This window comes from Balaenoptera musculus, chromosome 16 (assembly GCF_009873245.2).
Source record: "Balaenoptera musculus isolate JJ_BM4_2016_0621 chromosome 16, mBalMus1.pri.v3, whole genome shotgun sequence".
Classification (NCBI taxonomy): Eukaryota; Metazoa; Chordata; class Mammalia; order Artiodactyla; family Balaenopteridae; genus Balaenoptera; species Balaenoptera musculus.
In genome coordinates, this window is record NC_045800.1 from 10,549,415 (window position 1) to 10,572,356 (window position 22,942).

Below are 22,942 nucleotides of genomic sequence, written 5' to 3' on the forward strand. Positions count from 1 at the left end.
AGTTGGGATGATATTACAAATACAGTTTGTGTGTATTTTTTTTTTTATGTAGTAATATATCATGGACATTTCCCCAAGTCATTAACTATTTTATAAGAACATCATTTTTAATAACTGTATAATATTTCATTTGAACTGAATACATCATAATTTATTTAAACATTCTCATATTATTGGAACTTTAGATGCTCTATATTCTTTTCTATTTAAAAAAGCCAATAGGGTATAGCTGATTCGCTTTGCTGTACCACAGAAACTAACAAAACAATTGTAAATCAACTATACTCCAATAAAAATTTTGAAATTAATTAATTCATTCATTAAAAAATAAAAATAAAAAAGCAAATAGGTAGAGCAAGATTTTTAGGGCATACAGTATCTGTATCTGTATGGTGGGTCCATGGCATAGATTTGTCAAAACCCATAGAATGTACCACACAAAGAGTGAACCCTAATGTAAACTATGGACTTTAGTTGAAAATAATGTTTTAATATCACATCATCAATTGCAACAAATATACAACACTAATGTAAAATGTTAATAGGGGAAACTGGGAACACTCTGTACTTTCTGCTCAATTTTTCTGTAAACCTAAGACTTCTACCAAAAATATTCTATTCATTAAAAACAAATAATTAACAGTATAAATGAACAAGCAAGCAAAAGGCAATGTAAATATAAATTTTCGCCAGTTCTGATTAGAGTTGACCCTTGAACAACATGGACTTGAACGGTGTGGGTCCACTTAGATGTGAATTTTTTTCAATAAATATATCAATAGTACTACACATCTGTGACTGGTTGAATACAGAATGGTGGATACAGAGAAAGTGTGGATAAGGAGGGCCGACTGTAAAGTTATACAACGATTTTCGACTGCGGGGAGTGTCGGCACCACAACCCCTGCCTTATTCAAGGATCAACTGTATTTTATTACAATAGATTCCTAGGGGTGGAATTACCAAAACAAATGTTAAGATATTTTAGACATATTGCCATGGTTTCTTTGCAGGAAAAAAAAATGTACCATTTTATAGACTCCCATCAATGTATGAGAGAGTCTAGCTCATTAGGTTCTTGTCACACTGAAAGCTGAGTTTTTAAATCTTTGTAAATTTACTCAGAAAACGTAATGCCTAATTCTTACTTGCCTGTCTTTGATTATTAACTGTACAAACTAAAACTGTATGATACAGATGAATGGTACAGAACAAACTTTAGAAACAGAATTAATTTATCGAAAAAGGTAGCCTCACAAATCAGAGGAAAAATAGAAAAATTCTTCAGGACAAAGTGAGACAAAGTGCGATCCACACTTCATACCTCCTTCAGTGGTCCTCAAACATGAATGTACATCCAAGTCCCCTGGAGGGCTTCTTAAAACACAGACTTGGGGCCAACCCCCATCTCTGATTCAGTAGGTCTAGGGTAGGGCTCAAGATTTTGCACTTCTCCCAGTGTCTCAAGTAATGCTGTTGCCAAGGTCTCCAGGGACCACACTTTGAGAATCATTTCTTTGTATAATAAACTCCAGCTCAATGAGAGGGGTGGGTGAAAAAAAAAAATCAAATTCTACATCTCTCTCACTTCTTGACAGATCAAGAATATAAAATTTACAGATATATGTGAGCTCGATAGTATAATTAATAATACATGTATATATTAAATTAAGTCTAAAATATATGTTAATGTGATATGTGCATATCATATATCTCATATTATTATATTAGAGAACGCATAAAGGCAACCTCAACATATTTTTAATGGTAGGAAGGCGATAGATGACATTTTCTGACCAAAATGCAATAAAACTAGAAATAAGTAGAAACAAAAAGCATTAACTTCCCAACCACTTGGGAAATATGCCGCTCTCTCTCAATACTTATTTGCTAAAGCAACAATAATGAGACTGCTGCTCCCTTAAATGCACGAATTGAAGCTAAATTTGGGGAAATTTTTGTAGCTGTAAATTCTCTCATTACTAACAAAAGAGTGAAATCAAACAAATTAATCGCAAAACTCAAAAATTTAGGAAAAGAATATCAAACCTAAAGCAGAAGGAAAAAACATAAAAAGCATGAAACTGAATTTAAACTAGAAAACCTAAAAACAGTAAAACTGATTAATTCAAGAGATATTAAAAAAACTTAAAAAGAGAAGTCATAATCTACCTTAATCAAAGAAGAAAAAAAGAGTTGGAAAATGCAAATATCCAAAATTAGACAAAAGGAAGGGCAGATACAGATACAGGGGAAGTTTTTTAAAGTATTAAAGAATACTTTGTAAAACTGTAGAAGTAAATTTAAAAACTTGGATGACATGGACACTTATCCTAGAAATAATAGATTTCTTATATCAAGAAGAAATAGGAAACTTAAAATAAGCTGCTAGACAATTATGAAGGAGATTCTCCTGAAAGGGGCCAGGCTCATACAGCCTACATGGTTCAAACCATAAAAGAATAGACATCATTGAAATTATTTAAATTGTTCCATAACTCAGAGAAGGAGTGCTTTTCAATGCTTTTATTGCTTTTATAAAGCCAGCAAAACAGTATACTAAAACCTATTAAAGGCATACCCAAAAGGAAACTATGGACCTCATTTCACTTATAAATTCTAAACAAAATATTAGCAAGTAGAATCAATACCAGTGGGTCATTATCATCACGGATACATACCATCTGTCCAAGCCAGCAAAATAAACCGAAACAAAGGGTATAAGTATTGGAAAGAAGCGAGCAAAATTGTCATTATTCGAGGATAAAATGATTTTATACCAAAGAAAACTCAAGAGAATAAACTGAGAAAACTATTAGAAACAGTGGTAATATGACTATGGTTCCAAAACAAATGCTCAAAAAAGTAATAACTTTCACACTAACAATAGTCACTTAGAAAACATGATGAATAAAAAATTCTATTCATAATAGCAATTTATATATAACTAATAAGACATATGCTCTATAGAGAAAGCAACAAAACCCTATTGATAATAAAGGAGCTTTGGTAAAGCGGAGAGATGTACATTTTAGATACGCTATCTTAACTTCTCGAAGAAGGGAAAAAATAATTATTAGTTTTGGAGCTGTAAGACGAATATAAATTCCTCTTGGAGAGAGAACTGAGTTTTTTTGCTTGTTTGTTTTTGTTTGTTTTGTTTTTTTTTTTTAGCCAAGCACCTGGGTGGGATGGGTTTATTTTGGAAAGATAAGTCTTATCCTTGTTGTCATGACTAGAATTAAGATAGTGAAATTGGGCTGGAGGTGAGTAAACCAGAAGAAAGAAGGGAAGAGATCAAAGTAAAGGAGCTTAAAGAGAGAGTGAGGACCTTCTTCCTGTAAGAGGACAAGTAGATGAACGTTTAAGAGTAAACACTTCTAGTATTTAAAGTCATTCGTTGTGATCCATTATCATGCAGCCCATTTGTACATCCTTCAAACCTTTGATGATGATGATGGTGGTGGTGCTGATGGTGATGATGATAAGAGCTCATATTTATTGAGTACCTACTTTCTGGGCAATGCACTAAGCACTGTGAATGTGTATATCATTTAATTGTCACAAAAATCCTGTTTCCCATTACAGATGAGGAATTCAGGCAGAGAGAGAAGTTAAGTAACTTGACCAAGTACACAGCTTGGAAGTGGAGTCTAGCAGTTGACCCAGACATTCTGACTCCAGGGCTCAGACTGTAACTCTACCCTGAAGTCACCTATCTAGTGCTCATGGCCTAGAGTTAATGCCAGCGTAAAGATCGGACCATCTCCAGTGGGGTGCTGTGGACTGGAGAAAGGACAGATGTGCGAGGGTCAGAGCCAGAGCAGAGATCAAGAATTCTGTGGAACCAGGAAAATGGAACTGGCTCCAGGAAAAATAAACACCAACCCCCTCCACTGCCATGAAACCCCAGGGAGACTGAAAAGCACGTTGGGATTCTATCAGGTGTGAGATGGGGTGTTGAGACAATTTTATTACATCTTAAAGTAAACAATTACTTCAGCTGGCTGGATAACATAGATTCATGGAAGAGGCTGAAATGTAGCTTACAATTATTAAAAAGCCAATGCTCCCTGAATCTATTAAAATAAATTGAAGCACTTCCAAATTCTAATGGGATTTTTCAACTTGCCCAAATTATTTAAAATGCACTTGATAGAATAAACTTATACATATCACCAAGAAAGAGCTAACAAAGAATTACCAAGGAAAACTTGACTCATGAGATAATAAAACACACTTTGAAAACACATGAATTAACAGAGTATATATTTCAAATCAGAAAAGCAGTCAATAACTAACATTTGAACAAAGAGCTAAACATTTTTAAGAAATCTGGATTCTTCTCTACATCCAACACCAAATAAAATTTCCAATGAAGCAAAGATTTAAATATAAAAAATTAACACAAAAGTACTAGAAGAAAATATAGGTGAATAATCTTGGTGTGGCAAAGACCATTCAAGTTTGACAAACCTCTGGCTCACTCCCTAACCACAAAAAAGGGAAAAGAGGATGGCCTATTTAAACTTCTGGATCGGATCAGATGTCTAATTGAGCACTTGCAACTACCCCCAGTTCCACACCAAATCTCATGAAATGTAGAAAAATGTATACTTTAATAATAAAATCATAGCTGATTTGAATAATAAGAAAAAGTGCTGTCCGCATATAAGAAATTTTGAAAAACTCCTTTAAAAATCCGAATAGATCAGATCAACAAAGAGAGGGGAAAAAAAAAAACCTGCAGGAGACCCATCCCTCAAACATTTGTAAAAAAAACTTCCACGGATGAGGGAGAGGTTGGAGGATGCTGGGAGTCCAGAAGGAATGGCCGTGAAAAGGTGAGCCTGGAGCTACTGCACATGTGTGGTTAACTGAGGACCTGCTTTCAAGTGCTGACATCCAGACAAAAGCAGTGAGTAGACACGGGGTCCAGAGAACAGAGCAGCCTCCACGTAGCTACTGACCCCAAATAGCAGAGGGAGCAGCATGTCAGTAAATAAAGAGGGTGGATCAAACACCAGCGTTTTCTTATTCTCCCTCCCAAAACAACTGTAAAGAGATTTTTTTTTTTTTTTTCTTAACAGATAAACCCATGAGGTCAAACAGACTGGGAAAAAGAACAACTAACAAAATTTTAGATGCTGGAACACAGATGGACCACTGGTGACTGGTTCCTCCAGGGAACGAGGGAAGCCAGAAAGCAACCTGATTTACGGGACAAAACTCCCCAAAGGCACAGATCTCGGCAGCGTCAGGTACCTCTGGAGTAGGTAGTGGAAAAAAACAAACAGGTGTTTAAGAAGTTGATTCCCTCGACCCAAAACCACCACGACCACCCAGGCAGAAATGCAGAGCCCCAGCCATAGGGACGGAAAGTCGGGGAGAATCAGGGACAGTTGAGGGCTGGGGTGCCATTCAGGGGTGTAAGGGAACTTTCACCTAACTGAATGCCAACTTGTAATCAGTCCTCAGAATTGTGGCAGGCAGGACTACATCCGCCAGGTAGGAGATGCAAGACGCTTCTCTAGGGCATGTGATCAGCCCAAGAGAAAGACCTGATCGTCTTGCAAGAAGCCAGTGGTTTACAAACTTCACCCTCAGGTTCAGAGCTTCCAGTCAACATATTTTTCCTATTCCCGGAATAGTGATCTATCTCACAGCGGCCCTTTTCACCCAGCACTGAGCACAGTGCCTAGACCTCTCCCCTCACAGGCAGGGGATGAGCCTGGCCCTGCTGCTGGCTGGCACGGCTTCATGGGGAGTCCTTGGCTACCACCCACTTTGCTGCCGAGCATCTTTGTGAAACACACACAGCTGAGAATCGTGTGCCAAGTCCTCCAGGAGACGCTGCAGCAGGTGGTACCCAAGGAGGCACTGTGGTGTGGTGGTTAGACATACTCTCTTGGAATGAGGCAGGCCTGGGTCCACATCCCAGCGTTGCCCTTCCAAGACATGAACCTCGGGCAAGTCACTCAGCCTCTCAGAGCCTCCGTTTGCCACCTGCAAAATTGGGAAAATAATAGCACTTGCCTCTCACTGCCCCCACCTCCCCGGCTGGTGATTGTGAGAATTACACAGTGTTTACCCTCAGCCCAGAGTCTGGCCTGTAAAAGCACAATCACTGTTTTCTTAAAATGATCAAAATCTTAAGGCATGCCATTAGACCAAAGCCTCCGTTCAAATGCCAGGAGCGAAGAATATACAAGTTGGACCATCTCCTGAATCAGAACACATGCTCCGTCCTAGCTGGTCCTTACTGTTGTTTTGATTTTTTTCCATTAGACATTTTAGAGCTTCATAAGAATAGAAGCATTTTTTTGTTTTTTGAAGAGCAGTTTTTTTTTTTTTAATTTTGAGGAAATTGAATTATCAATTTTTTGTTTTATGGTTTATGGTTTTGGTGTCCTACCTAAGAAATCTTTGCCTACCTCAAGGTCACAAAGATTTTCTTCTATGATTTTAAAAGTTTATAGTTTTAGCTTTTATGTTTACATTTATGATTCATCTAATGTTAATTTTTGTATATGAGATCAAATGAGGGCCAGGTCAGCGCCATTTGTTGAAAAGACTATCCTCTCCCTTTGAATTACCTTGGCTCATGTGTCAGCAGATAACTGACCATGTATGTGTGAGCTGATTTCTGGACTCTCTGTTCTGTTCCATGGGTCTGTACATCGAATACTATACCATCTTGATTACTGTGGCTTTATAGGAAGTTTTGAAATCAGGCAGTGTAGTTCTTCAGGTTGTAGCTCTTTTTCAAAATTATTTTGTCCAAATCATCTTTTTAATGTCCCACTTTAATTTTGAGAGGAAAATCAAATTTTACCAGGCATATGAAAAAACCTGTAACACGAAAATTAAAAATCAAAATAAAGAAAACACAAGCGCAAGTTAAAGGAAATAGAGACACTGCATGCAAGTAGGGGAAAACTTCAAAAGAAGTATCATTAATATCCTCAGATATAAGAGAAGATAGTGAATCTATGAACAAAAAAAAAATGTGAAATTGAAAGGAATATTAAGAAAATGAAAGTGGGAGCAAGCCCTTCAAACGACATTCTTTGTCAAGTATGTAGGGAACCACTTCACACTCATCCACTCTAGATATTTATTAAGCACCTACTGTATGTCAAGCACAACATGGGTCAAATGAGATGGATAAGACTACAGGATAATTGAGCAGGAAGACCTCAGAGATCACCTTTATCAATTTCCAGAAGGAGAAATAAAAACTCATTGATGTCAAAAGCCTTGCCCAAGATCACACACCAGTTGGTGGCAAAGCCAAAACCAAAATCCAGGGCTCTTAACATGCCCATTGGTGTTTTTGTTTGTTGTTTGTTTTCATTTTTTTTTATTGGAGTATAATTGCTTTACAATGTTGTGTTAGTTTCTGCTGTACAGCAAGGTGAATCAGCTATACGCATAATATATCCCCTCCCCCTTAGACCTCCCTCCCATCCCCCCCATCCCGCCCATCTAGGTCATCACAGAGCACCGAGCTGAGCTCCCTGTGCTATACCGCAAAGTCCCACTAGCTATCTATTTTACACATGGTAGTGAACATACCCATTGTTGTATGTGGTTTATTTCATCGCACTGATTGTAATCTTCTCTTTTAAAAGCACAGTGGAATAAAAGGTAATCTGATATTAAAAAGAAAACAATTCAGTTAGTAAAAAGGTAGGGGGCATTTTGATAATAAGTCGTGCTTTGTATGACCTCAGTTCCTTATAAAACGTCTTGTGGAGATTATTGCACTGCTGCTGAAAAGGATGCTCTGTCTGCCTAGTGACTTGAGTATTTATTTTCTCAAATCTTAACTCTTTTTAAGGATAGGTGAAACTTTACAAACTTCAAGGAACTCATTATCAGAGAGGAATTTGAACGTTTATGGCCCCTCTCATCACTTGGAAATGGAATCCTCCTTATGATCTGAGGATCCCTTGCTCGGAGGCGCTGTTGCGTGGAATCCTGTGGAGAATTCCTCATCATTACCTTCCTGTATTTTCATGTTGACTATCGGTGGGGGGCTGGGAGGTGGGAGGTTGAGGGTAGCCCATTATTCACAGATGAAAGCCATTCTGCCCTGAGCTGTTGATGCTCCCTCCTCCTAGTCTGAATCGAATCCAGCACCACCTTGGAAAGATCTAGAGAAGAAAGCCTTTGTTATGATAGACATACTTTTGTTTTTAACTGCACGATAGAAAAGAAACACAAGAGACTCTTGAGTCAGATTCTAAGAGATGAGTAGATGGGACAAATTTCATAGGTTGATCAATTCATCTATCTGTCTATCCATCCATGTATCTATCTACTTAAAGAGGCTGGATTTCTTGTGGGCTTCTCTCCATAATCATTCCTCTTGCTGTGGTCTGAGCTGCACGTATACTTTTATGCCACTTCCATCCAATCATGCAATTATGGCAGTTCCACACTCTCTTCTCCAAAGCTTCTCACTCTTTAATTAGGAGGTATTGGTTCTGGTTTCCTAGAAACCTAGGGCGTCTGCTAAGGGTCAAGTCCTTGATATCTGAGCTCTCTCATAAATGACAGAGGAGGGAGGGATTTGTGGAGGTGGAAGCCCTTCTACAGATCTAGGGGGTAAAGATTTGTGTTGCCCTGGTTGAGTCCAATCTACCACGTGGGTGCCTGTTACACAGGATAAACTGTTAATGTTAGTTTTCCTTGTTCGCTTAACTTTAACCTTTTCTTCCAGCCAGATCCCTCTGCTCCTGTCCTCCAGAGACACCTGGTAAATCCTCACTTCCACCCATAGGCTTGTTTCCCTGCTTTTCATATTCCAGCCTCACTGGGGTACTCAGTTTCCTGACCCCACCACGCAGACTCATGCCTTAGAGCCTTGTGCCTGCCGTTCCCTCAATCTGGAGCACCCTTCACGGTCCTCTTTGCTTGGTGTGGCGTTCCCTGACCTTCATTACCCACAGGGAGACTTGGTGCCCTGCTCTGTGCTTTCGCAAATGCAAGCTTCTAAACTAGGAACCTTCCAGACTACTTATAACACTGCATCTGGTCAGCATCTTCCTATGTTGAAGCCATGAACCCCTCCAGAGTGGGAGCTTCTTGGAGCCAGGGACAATTTCATCCATTCTTTTGGATCTCCAGTGCTGCCACATATAAAGTCTCATTTTAAAGTAAATAAGAGCATGATTGTCAAGAAATAACAGTGTGGTCTAGGAGCTGTTCATAGGGGCTTCCTCTTCAGTTGAGTTATTTTCTGATAACTTTTCTGATTTTTACAGATCTGTCTTTAAGTAAGTCTGTTCTAGTAAGTATGGAATTCTTACTATGTGGATCGAATTCTGGAGATATTTCTTACTCCAATCATTGTCGATTTCCCACAATTTCACTAATTTCTCATCATCAGAGCAAAGGTGGGGACTTCTAATTTTATTATCAAGCATCTTCCTTTCATTGAATTTTCAGAGTAATAGATTCCCCTACTTTATTTAACCATAATTACAATAGATGAACCATGTACATAGAAGTATACGTGGAGTCTTTCATTTATCCTGTGAGAAAGAATGGTCATAATAATTCTGTTATTTATACAGGGGTCAGATTTTCTTTGCCTTATGGGATACTAGAAACTTGTAAAATAACAGAAATAAATATTTTTCCAGTGAGCCAGTTGGCTCAGGTGCCATAGTGCTTCACGTGGAATAATCTATTTGTACCATACCCAAAATCAGGCAATAACACGGATATAATTTAGAACACAGCAAACCTCAAATCCCAAGTTATTAAGATGAAGAGGGAGTATGCAGATTTTCCCTCCCCCTCTCCTCTGCTCACCCAATATAATCCTGTCATTGCCATCCCACTGCAGGGCTGGTGTGGAGAAAGGCTTGGGAGACCAGTGGAGAGAGAGGTGCTCCAGAAACCTGGTAGGATGGATGAGGGGACGGGATGGGGAGGCTGGTGAGAAACATGCCACTAGAAGAAATTGTTGTTAACTCTAAATTTGGATCCCTTCACAGTTTTGAAAAGCCCAGGTAAGGTATGGAATTCCTTTTCAATTACTTTTTTGGCCGCAAGACGATGGTTCTTTGAATGCAGTTCTGGCCACGTGGGTCCCGGGATTTAGCAGGGTTACAGAAACAAGGCTGCTCCCAGCTGGTTAGGTTTGCAGTGCTTATCTGCCTAAACATGCCTACTGTATGCTGTGTAGACATTTTCTTAAAGGAAGATAATTACTATGAGAAAGAAAAGGAAAGTAGGAAATGACACGTAATCTATAAAATAGTTTCAGAGAAGAAATATATTCCTGCTTGGCACACACACAAAAAAAAGGATCTTTTTGTTGCCAGAAGAAAGTCAAGGCTAGTTTTCAGAGCTGTGAAAACTTCAAAGTTTTGCCTGAAGGGATTTCCTCCTACAAGAGAATTTTGAAAACCTTGACTTTCATCTACCTTATTTGATCCATGGAAAGCAATATTGACAATATCTCAGGGTTCAGCGGAATACCCGTTAACCCACCATCACCGTGAAGTGATTACTTCTGCTTAAACAGAGGCAAATTTAAAATAAGACAGAAGCCTTCGACCAAAGGCATCTCACGTGTCCTAAACATTCCCATGTGGAGGACACAAAACCATTCTCAGTAAACCCAATAATCCAGCTGGTCTTTAGAAGTCCATACTAACAATATGGATTTATGGGGGTTTGTACTGTGTTTGGCAGACCTGGTATGGGGGGCAGGCTCTAGGCCTCCTCCATCCCCTAGATCTCAACTGTACTTGTTGATTGTAAAATCTGTTTTATATCGCGGGCCAGCATGTAAGATGTTATTTGAACAAAGATTGCTATAGCTAAAAAAAAAAGTGTTTGAAAAGCATGAGTAGCCCACCCATAGCTACAAATGGGCTCTGTTTTCAAACAGTGTATAAAGTCAGTTACTTGGAATTCAGAGCACATATCCCCTCCCCTTGAAATAATAGTGAAGTTGGTAGGCAGGACCCTAAACTGGTCCATAGATGCCAGGATATTGTGGAATTGCCACTGCAACTGGATATTCTAGAAGCAGGAGGCTACTGAAACTCTAATAAAGGATGGGAAGTGTTAGTCATGATAAGTAATATCATTTATTGAACATACTGTATATGTCAGGCTCTCTTCTGGTTGGTTTACATGTGTCATCTCGTGTGTTATTAGAGCTGACCCTCCTGCCCTCTGTGTGCCAGGCACCTTTCACAGATTTCTCACGTAGGCTTCTTAATAACCTATCTTATAGACAGAAAAGCAAAGTCAGAGAAGTTGATTTATTTGCTTTCATTTGCTTGTGTTTCAATCATGTTTTCCAATATCGGGCAGAGTGATTCTTTTCAAGCAGTCTGCACGTCAGGCCCCAAAGCTACAGATGTGTGTTTTGGGTCACACTGGGAGGGGTGACAGGCCAGGCCAGAGGGTGTGGCCAGCTGGGCAGCAAGTCAGCGGGCCTGGGAGAGCCAGCAGGTTTGTCTGCTGAGTCCCCACTTACCAGCTGCAGGAACCCAGCCAGTGGTGTTACCTCTCTGAGCCCCATCGCCCCCATCTGTTTACAGAGGATAATAGTGGGATCCACGGAATTGGGAGATTAGGATTGACATATACACACTACTATGTATAAAATAGATAACTAATGAGAACCTATTGTATAGCAAGGGAACTCTACTCAATGCTCTGTGTAGAGTTTTCCTTCCCCTAAATGGGAAGGAAATCCAAAAAAAGAGGGGATATATGTTTACGTATAACTGATTCACTTTGCTGTACAGCAGAAACTAACACAACATTGTAAAGCAACTATATTCCAATAAAAATTAATTTTAAAAATAGCATCAAAAAAACTTTAAAAATAGTAGGATCCACCACATGGGGTTTTGGTGAAGATTGAGTGGGGAGGCATTAAATGTCTTAGCTGGGTACCGGGTGCTTCGTAGCTATTATAACTCAGAGTCCCCTGCTTCCCTGAGTCACTGAATTCAGAGCTAAAAGCCTCACCTCAGCCACTATGGACTCCTGACCCACATAAGAATTAGGGCACTCTTGGCGATTTCTATAGAGACCTAATTATAGAATCTAACATCACAATGGGAAAAGCCTGTGACGAATGCCCGCCTCCGACTTTCTTGATAAAAAAATCTGTAACAAGATGGCAAGTGTGGAGGCCCAGGCCCGGGGTCAGGGTACCAGTCCCAGAACTCCAGATTTCCGGTCAGTATCTCTCCGGGTCAGCATGAAGGGATCCCATCACTGACTCCTGGCTCGCTCCTTCTCACCTCTGAGATCCCAGCTTAAAGGCAAGTCTTGGGGGCTGGGGAGAGGGCTTGCTGTGAACGCCTGGCTTCATGCTTCTCCCTTTCCATATACTCATCCCGTTTGCAATGACCTCTTTAGCCTCGAGATTCCCAGTAGATTACAAGCCATACGAGGGCAGGAACTGTCTGGTTTCCTGCTCCATCCTCAGGACCTAGCACAGAGATTGGCACTTGGGAGGTGCTCAGTAGATATTTGGGACATGAAATTAAATGGCTAATTCCAGGGTTGCAAGGATTCCAGGCATTGCCTTCCTCTGCCTTATCTCAGCCTCCACTTCCTGTTTGGATTCGGGTTGCAAATAAAAGGTGCAGGTGAGTAGCACGGCCTTATCAACTGGGCAAATTTAGCCAGGTCACCTTTCAGATTAAAGAAATTATGGCAGGGGAAGTTTGGGCATGAGGTCATAGAGGGAACCTCTTGGGCTTGTTTCCATAATCCTGAAGCCGTTTTTTTCCTCTCATTTACTCATTCATTCATTCTTTGCTCATTTATTAGGTGTGCTTTGAACACTGACTTGGGGTCTGGCCCGGGATAAAGGTATTTGGTAGCAGCTTAGTCGTTGGCAGAGCAATATTTGTAAAGATGTCTTTAAGAATCAACCAGACATGGCTTCAAATTCTGGGTCTTTACTGAAAGCCTGTGAACCCTGGGGTATGTTTCTTAGCCTCTCAGAGCCTCAGTTTCCCACCTTTGTGAAAAACACTAATCAGCTTTGTGTTGCAGGGCTGTGGTTGAATCCAAAGGTGATGAAATAGCTAAAACGACCTGTGGGAGCTCCATGCGGGTTAGTTCCAGGAGCACCCTGCACCCGGGCCACCACCGCCAGGTCTCTAAGTAGTTTGTTCCACCCCCTTTTTCAAAGGATCTTCTCTTCTCCAGTGTTAAGCCATTTGGAAAGCTTGCGTCGGTGTCATTCAGAGCTTCTCGATGTGAGTGCGAAGACCACCAGCCTCAGTAACCCGGGGAGCCTCTTAGGATGCAAATTCCTGGGCTCTGAGGTAGTCTGATAGGATCAGAACCTCTGGTGGCCCAGCAGACACTTTCCTGAGGCGGGAACACCTGCACTTGGTACACCCCGCCTCTGAGGGGCCCCAAGGCAGCCAGATTGGTGCCAAAGATCTGGATTCTGCTCACAGAGAAACCAGACTGGAAAGAGGGTCCAGAAACACCTGTGTGTTTAGCAAGGGGCCTGGAGGGGAGGGAGCAGGAGATGAAATACGTTGGCAGGAATAAGTGGGGGTGGGGGTGGGGGGGAGACAGGGATGACGGAGTTACCTACAGGATAGAGGTGTCCAGGCGAGGCAGAAGCAAGGGGACCACACCTGAGCCTGAGGGCGGAAATCCTTCCCACGCCAGGGGTGGCAGAACGCTCCAGGTACCACCTCTGCCAGGAGTTACCTGGGAGGGTCAGGACCTGACCAAGCCCTGCAGAGGGCATCCTGACAAGGATCTTCTCCAGATCAGTCCTGGTTATGAAGATTTTGTCCCCTTATTAGATTATGTACCCTGATGACATTAACAGCTGCTACCATTGATGAGAACTTCCTGTGAGGCAGCTCAAACACAGAGAAGGGGGCCAAGGTCAAATTCACATTCAGATCCTGGCTCTGGCCAGGCTAAGAAGGGTGGCGTCAGGAAAGCCGAGTGCCTCTGTTTGCTCATCTGTAAATGGGGGTAACAGAGCCCACCCCTCAGGACTGTGGTGAGGAAACAGTGGAATAGACCACATACTCAAAGCCCACCGTGAAGACAGACCCAGGGGGTAGGTGCCCAAGGAACGTTCCAGAACAGAGCCGGGCAGCAGCCTGCCCCTCACCCAGCATAGCCCACGGCTCTGGCAGCCACACAGCCCTGAAGCCACCACAGAGATGGTTTTCTGTCGGCCTGCACTAAACACAAAGGTTTGCGTTTTCGGTGGCAGGGGAGGGAGAGACGGGCGGGGGTGAGGCATTAGGAGGCCAACGATCTAGAGCTGGCGGGCACAGGCAGGCCCCGGAGGTTCAAGCAGAGGTGGACCTGCCAGTGGCCCATGAAGGACAAGGGGGACTTGGTTAAGACCCAGCTCCTTGGCGTTTTTCTTGGAACGAGCCGAGGTTTTAGCCATTTCAAGCTACAAAAATGGCTGTGACACACCGAAGGTGAGAAGAGCCAGGTAGGCTGAGCAGCGGTATGTGATTCCACGGGGTTCCAGGCTCAGAGGAGGGGTGCTGCCCACAGTGGGGGGGGCACAGCCTGAGTGGAGTCAGCGCCCCCGGCTGGCCCGGGTCTCCATCCTCACTCCCGCTTCTGCTCTTTCCCGGGACCCTCATCACTCGGGACCTCGGGGAGCAGGGCCGAGGCCACTTTACATCAACAGCGGGAGGGGGGGGGAAGGGGGTGGCAGTGCTCCTCCGCCCCGACAGGCTTTCTTGGAGGTGCTGGCGGTTCACTTAAAAGGAACAGCTTTCAGCTTTTGGTGCATCTTGCAGGGACTTGCTGTGGCAGCTTCACGGTAGCAGGGAGGTGTGTACTCTGCTGGCAACAAACGCAAAACCACTGAGGGAAAATTCACTGCCCCCCCGCACCCCGCCCCCAAAGGCAAGGCAATGTTTGGCGATTATCCCTCTCCTCTCACCCTTCTGCTTTGGGATTTCAGAAGGGCCTGGGAGAAGCCCATGAATCTGGAAGCAAGTCGCAATGCCAGAGCCTCAGGGTGAAGATCTGCATCTCTGGTTCTTCTTAGAATTTCTCATCCTGATGGCTGTCCTCTGTGTGTCCATCTACCCAGCCTCCCCCACCCTCCTGTGTGATGGGTGAGGACACCACTCCACCAACCAATGGGAACCAGCAGCTGCCTCCCCATCAACTGACCCCTCTCCCTCACCACTCACACACACACACACACACACACACAACACATGCTTCCACGTTGAAATCTGTAATCTAGAAGAGTCTCCAGTGCTGTCTCACTGATTGGCCACGCCCTAGTTCAGAGGGGCACCTTACCTAAGAGCGTGTCTCCCCTGCTCTGCTTCCAGGTTCAGCTTCACAGAACATGACTCAGTCCCCGCATCCCCTCTGCCCAGAAATTTTTGCCTCCTGGTCTCCCCAGTGTCCAATTTGTTGTATGTCACAGACCTGGACTTTTCTTTGAAGTGCCCTCTAGTGGTTCATCCAGGGATCCAGCCAAGAATAAGCCCACCTGGCCCTGCCTTCAGGGAGCTTCTGCTCTAGAGAACAAATGACTAAATAAATGTGTAATTACCAGTGGTGATCTGCATCTTGGAAGAAGCAGACAGCACTCAGTGACAGAGAAGACTGGGCCATCAGCAAGGCTTTCCTGAGGAGGTGGCATTTACAGCGGTGACCCAAAGCTTGAGAAGGCAGACGCTGTCTTATCCTTGACGCTCCCCAGCTTCCCGAACCCATGCCTCCTCTGTCACCGTGACGCTTTATCCCACTCAGAAGTGTGTCCGGTGGAAGCAAATTGGCAGAGCTCAGATGTGAGACCCCGGAGCCTGGCCAGCTCGCTCCCCACAATCCAGGGTCCCCAGGGGCTTGTGTAGGCGCCCCCCTGCCCACCCCAGGAGTTTAGCCTCACACCCTGCAAGGCCCCGAAGACTGAGACTTCCCTTCGTCTCCCTCACACGGAGGCTACCCGTGCTCTTCCCTGGCCTTTGGGTCAAGTCTAGATGGTAGGATCCCTCCGCAGAAATCCCAGCAGAGAGGAAAAGAGCACCCTGTTTAGGGGACGCCAGGAAGGGAGGGTGCCACATGGGGGTAAGCGGATCCGTCCACTGATCAGGTCTACACCACCTGACTCCCAGCAAGACAGCCCATGGCGCCCCGCACCCCCTCAGACTTGCTTCCTGGGCTGGGGTTAGGAGCTCGCCCACCCCCTGGAACCCAGAGGGTATGGCCAGCACTGTCCTCGGGCTCCCGTATTGTCCTGCGTTACAGCACTTGTGCCCCGTCTCCCTGCCTGGATGACAAACATAGGGCCTCCTACCTTTGCCCCATCTCCCCGGTGGCGACACCAAAGGCAGGAGCACAAGCTCACAGCACTTCCGACAGGAATCTGGCTCTGGCCAGTGGTTCCTTCCCTTCCTGTGGACCAGCTTTGCCCCCGACCTTGTCATTCAGGTAAGAAGATGTCTTCTGGCCTCCCCACCACCCCTCTGCTCTGCACTGTTGCTGGGCTGAGCGTCAGGGATCCCCCCCACCCGAGGGAGACCCCCAGCCCGGCCCTTTCTCCAGCTGAGTGCGCTCCGAGGTGCATGCCGGCCCTTTCCCTCCTGGACCCTTGGGGGCCTGCACCCCACATTTGCACTCCTCCTTCCTCCCACGGCCCAACTCACATCTCCTCTCTTCTGTTTCTCCCACCTTCCCAAGTCCCCAAACCAAGCGGTAAGGACAGCCACGTGTCCTGATTCAGGAGATGGCCCGTCTTGAACGCTCTTTGCTCCTGGCACTTGAGTGGTGGCTTTGGTCTAATCTTGTGGCCTTTTTTAAGGAAATATTTATTGTTATGACATAGGCTAGACCCTGGGCTGAGGGCAAACACCACACAGCTCTCACAGTCACCAGCCTTGAGGGGTAAGCACCATGTGTTCCCAGTTTTACAGATGGGAAACAGAGGCTCTGAGAGGCTGACTTGCCCAAGGGCTTACGACTTGGAAGCGCATTGCTGGCATGTGGACCCAGGCCTGCCTGATTCCAAGAGAGTGTGTCTAACCACCGCACCACACCGCCTCCCTGGGTACCACCCGCTGCAGCCTCTCCTGGAGGACTCGGCAGCTCCTCAGCTGGGCGGGATTTATGAAGATGCTCAGTGGCAAAGTGGGAGGCAGCGGAGGGCTTCCCACAGAGCAGCTCCAGCCTCAGCATGGCCGGGCTCATCCCCCACCTTGGACGGGAGAGGCCAAGACGGGAAACAGCGTTCAAATCCTGCAGCTGCCGCCGACACACTGGAGCCGGGCGCCTGGAGGAGGGAGGGAGGCTCCTGGCCAGGGAAGAAATGGCTTCAGGGCCCACAGGCCAGCCTCACTGGGCCCGGTGTCCATGACTCCAAAGCAGGTTGCTCATGGGGGATTTGGGAGCTGTGCTGGCCCCGGGGGGAAGAGGGCAGCTATGACACAGACACAGCGAGCTGTCACAGAAGCCCTGTGTCCTCCTGGGAACCAGCCTGAGGTGGCATAGCTAAGGCAGGACACCCCCCCCAGGACCCGGCCCTCACATGGGAGCTTCTCTCACTGTGTCCTGGGGACTCCTGAAAGCCAGCCAGCGCCTTGTCAACGGTGACGCTAGGCACTCCAGAATGCCACCAAGAATAATCACAGTCGCCCCAAGATCCCTGAAGGCAGATGCCATCATTATCTGCACTTACCCTTGAAGAAGCACAGTTGGGCAGGCGCAGAGCCTTACGGAACCCAGGCCCAAGACAAAGTGCAAGGCTTTGCTGGCTGTGCTGTGAACACGCCATTTATATTTGCTCAACGAGTTTTAATGGAGAGGAGTGACACAGAGGGTAGAAGGGGACTAGATATCTCTTTCAGACAGACACACACACACACACACACACACACACACACACAGTCTGGATGAACACAATACTACAGAGAGCAGTGGATAGTAAGAAAGATTTGAGGGGGCTGGGGGTAAGAAGATTCGGGAAAGAATGGCCTCTTCGAAGTGGAGGAGACCATCCCCTCCATCCATTCCCTTTGCCTACAGTATCCTCGACTCCCTCTGCTTGGCCAACCTCCCATTCTGCTCAGAACTCTCCTCCTTCAGGAAGCCTCCCTCGATTGCCTCCCCCTCCAGGCGGGGCTGGGCATGGCTCTCCCACAGTGACTGTGCCCCCCGCATCTTGGCTCTTAGTGCCTTGGGCTGTATAAGGCCCTGCATCCTCCCCTGGGTTGTGCCATCCAGGAATGCTGTCACCACAGCTTACTCCTCTGGGTCCCCTTTGCCCAGCCTGAGTCAAGAAGGCCACAAGTGTTTGGAGGAGGTTTGTTGAGCTGCATGGAGGGGAAGGGGTGAGCAGAGCCGGGGAGGAGAGGGAAAGCCAGGCTTGTGAGTGGTGGCTGTGCCTGGTTTGCTTGGGGCTGAGGGTCCCTACAGGAGCCCGGTGGCGGGTGGCCCTGGACAGGTGGCTTGTCCCAACCCTGGTCCTCACAGCCATGAATGCTGTGGTTGCAGGAATTTGGGGGAAAGTGCCATGGCTTCTCCCACATTCATCCAAATAAAATCTGGGCCCAAATGCCCCAGGCAGCTCTTCTCTGCAGAATCACCGTGGGTGTGTGTTTATTTTGCTCCCTCAGGCTGAGCTGACTGCAAGGGCATGGGGTGCTGGAGTGAGCGAGGTGAGGGGGCGCTGTGTACAGTTGGGGGACAAATACAGTCCAATAGAGTGATGAGGGCTGAGCTGTTGGCTTTAATTCCACATTTCTCGCTCCTGAGCCTTTGAGAAATAAAACATGCTCGGATCTGGATTTCTCAGACAGAAGCTCCAGGCTTCTTAGTTCTCCAGCGTGAGAATTCTGGGGCTGATGCCGAGTCCTCCAAGCCTGGGAGGCGGCAGCAACCATGTGGGGATGGAGCGGGGGTCTCCTTTCCACAGTGGCAGGAACCTGAGCGCCAGACTGCTGACCCCACCCTGCAAAGGAGAGGAGACGTGGCCCGGAAGTGCTCTCCCCTCCCCAGCTGGGGAGAAGGGAGATGGTTCCCCCATAGTTGTCCCCAGAGCTCCATGAGGAAAGTCCACACTACATTCCAGGCATCTGAAGGCTAATCACTGAGGGAGGGGGTTTGTAGCCAGCTGCCAATCTGGGGCGCAGGAAATGTGGGCAAAGACAGAGAGGTCTGGAAGAGAGCAGGAGGCCAGGAGAGGGAACTGAGGGGACATCAAGTTACTTACAAGGAGGAGGAGCTAGAGAGACGGGTGCAGACAGTTCAGAAAACTTGGAGTCAGACACTTGGGGAGGACAAAGGGCCCAGCAGGGAGGCATCAGCCACAGGGGGAGAGGAGGGGAGAGGAGTTCCTGCCTGGATTCAGAGTCCTGTGGCTCCATCAGTGTGGCAGGCAGAATAACGGCCCCCACAGATGGGGGGCCATCCTAATCCCTGAAATTTACAGAGCAAAAAGGGCTTTGCAGTTGTGATTAAATTAGGGACTCGCGATGGGGAAATTAGCCTAGATTGTCTGGGTGGGCCCAGTCTAATCACATGAGTCCTTGAGCTAGATGACAGAAGGGTCAGAGAGATGCTGGCTTTGAGGATGGAGGAAGGCGCCATGGGCCAGGGAATGTGGGTGATGTCTAGAAGCTGGAAAAAACAAGGAAGTGGATTTTTCCCTAGAGCAGAACTGTGACACCTTGATTTTAGCCCAGGAAGACTATGTTGGACTTCTAACCTATAGAACTATAAGATAATAAGTTTGTGCTGTTTTAAACCACCATATTCGTAGTCATTAGCAACAACAGCAATAGAAAGCTAATATCATAACAAAGGAATTCCCTAAACTCCACCCTCTTCTCTCCACTCCCGCTCCTACCCGGCCAACCTGCCCCACCTCCCGCCTCCCCAAGTCTCTGTGCTTCTGTCCTGCTCCATCCCCACCGCCCCACCAGACCACCTCCTCCTTTCCCCTACTTGGATCCTTTGGCATCAGCTCCACCTGGGCCACCTGCCTAAAGCTGTCTCCCTTTCAGTCCATCCTCTTAGATGTTGGAGTTATCATCCAAAAACTCAGCTTAGGTAAGGAAAATTCCCATTTAAAAACTGTTTTGGGCTCCTGCTGCCTAAGGAAGTCTGTCCAGATGCCTTCACCTGGCACCCAAGGCCACCAACAGCTTCCCCTTTGGCCTTCCTCTCTAACACTTCCCTTCTTGCCACTTGCCAGCCACAGACTCCCTGTCTGTGCCCCACCCTCCCCATCTCTGCCACTTTGCCTGTGTTGCCTCCATCGCCTTGAATACTCTCTCCAGTCTAGAGATGCTCAAGTAGACCCTCTTCTTTCAAGTCCTCCCTGCTTGGGAATAAGACCTAAAATCATTCTCCTCTAAGATTGCTCATCACCTAACCTGGCTTTTTCAGGGGTGAGAAGACCCTGTTCTATCTTGTTGTTTGCTTATTGTCTGTCCGTCTTGTCTCCACTGGTCCATGTTAACTCCTGCAGGGCGAGGATGGGTCTTACTCATCTTTACTGAATGTACACATATTTCCTTGAGAAATGCAGGTGAAGAGGGAGTGCTTGGGTAGCCCATGGAGAAAGGCAGGGAGGTGGAGGCATCTGAGACCTTTGGCAAATAATCCCCATGGCTAACTTTCTCCAGCACTTGATAGTTTTCTAATCATGTACAACTCTACAAGCACATTCAAGTCTCCAGTAGAATATTTTACCAAGAATCTTTAAATCCAGCTGCTGACATTTACTAAGCACTTGGACCTTAACACAAACCCCAGGAGGTAGAGAAAATGCCAAAAGTTTCCCTACCACTCAGCTAAAGAGAAGCAAAAATGAATGAGAAAAAAGTAATAAAGGAAGTTGTAGTTCTCACATGTCTCAGCTCGTGGGACCACTACACATGAATTATCCTCTCATCTCACCACCAGGCTGTGAGATGATCACAATTTCCCTTCTGTTAGAGATGATGAAAGTGTGGCTTAGACAGGAGGTGACCCACTCAAGGTCATGTGGCCAGGAAACAGCAGAGCTGGGACTGGAGCTGGGGGCTGATTCTACAGCCTGTGCTTTTCCCACACGTCCAAAGGAAGGATGTGCCCAATATTTTGTCCCAATGTAATCGATCCCACCCTGAGCCATATGGACTTAAGGGATTTTCTCTGCCTGCCCCACATAAAGTCCACTTGTGCCCCCATTCTGGGTGCCTGGGCTGAGATCTATCTAGACCACCTGTAATGGGTTGAATTGTGCCCCCCTCAAATTCATATGTTGAAGCCTTAACACCCAGTACTTCAGAATGTAACCATATTTTGAGATAAGGTCTTAAAAGAGGTGATTACACTAAAATGAGGTATTGAAGGTGGGCCCTAATCCAATGACTGAGGTCCTTATAAGAAGAGGAGATTAGGATACATGGGGAGACACCAGAAATGTGCACAGACAGAGGGGCTCTCGTGTGAAGACATAAGGAGAAGGCAGTCGTCTAAGCCAAGGAGAGAGGCCTCAGAAGAAACCAAACCTCTTGATTTCAGACTTCCAGCCTCCAGGCCCATGAGAAAATAAATCTCTGTTGTCTAAGGCCACTCACTCTGTTGTATTTTGTTATGGCAGCCCTAAGAAACTAATACACCACCTGAATAGTAAACTACAAGGCCATGCACACCTATTAGAATGACTCAGAAGAAAAAAGAAAGAAAAGCAGACAATTCCAAGTGTTGGAAAGGATGCAGGGCAACTGGAATTCTCATGCATTGCTGGGGGGGAAGCACAATGGTGCAGCCACGTTGCAAAATAATTTGGCAGTTTCTTATAAAGTTAAATATACCCACGTGACCCATCTATTCTACTCCTAGGTGTTTACCCAAGTTAAGTAAAACTTACATCCACATAAAACCCTGAACATAAATGTTTATGGCAGTGATTCACCGTCACCTCAAACTGGAAAGAACCCCAATGTCTTCTGCCTGGTGAAAATTATGTACCAAACTCTGGTACATCCATATTATAGAAGGCTACTCAACAATAAAAAGGAGGGGGTGACTGATACACAACATCTTGGATGGATCTCGAATACACAGCGCTAAGTGAGAGGAGCCAGACTGAAGAGGCTGCATACACTATGTGATCCCATTCACATAACATCCGTTTATATAACATAAAACCATACTATATGATTCCATTTATGTAACATTGAGGAAAAGCCAAAATTATAGGAATAGGACGGATCAGTAGTTGCCAAAAGTTGGGACTGGGGAGAGGGGCTGGTTACAAAGGAGAAACACGAGGAAATATTTTGGGGTCGTGCACCCGTTCTGTGTCTTGATTTTCGTGGTGACTACATGACTACACCAAATGTCCACCAAAAAGAGTGCATTTAACTATATGTAAAAATTTTTAAGTGAATGAAAATAAGGCCACAGTTTAAAAAAAAACCAACGTGCAAGGCCAGTTGAGCTACTAGAATGTAAGGTTGATACCAGCCCCCTTCCTCTGTCTGGTGCTTGACAGTGTGCCAAGGCCTTTCCTTTGCATTCTCTGGCTGGGTACAGAACTGCACGGTGGTGGTTCACTTGGGCCTGCATGGACTTGGGCAGAAAACCAGCATGTAGCCCCCATGGAGGGCTTGGTTTGGCATGGAGGGGTACGTCCCAGCAGTCTCCAGCCTCAGCCCAGCCTGGTTCAGCCCAACAGTGTTACAGAGGGAGCTGCTCTGGCTGCCGTGGCCACAGAGCAGGGTCTCTCTAGAACCGGCCTCACACTCTCTCCTTGGATTTCATTAACTGGGATCAACACAACTAGAGCTGCCCTCTGTCCCTCAGACACAAATGTTCTAAGATGTAGGTTTCATTATTATTCAGGTATGGGAGGCCAACAGATCAGGAGACAACTACATTAAAAAGAGAGTTTTTTATATTCACAGATCCCAAGAGAAGGGGACAGGTCACACCA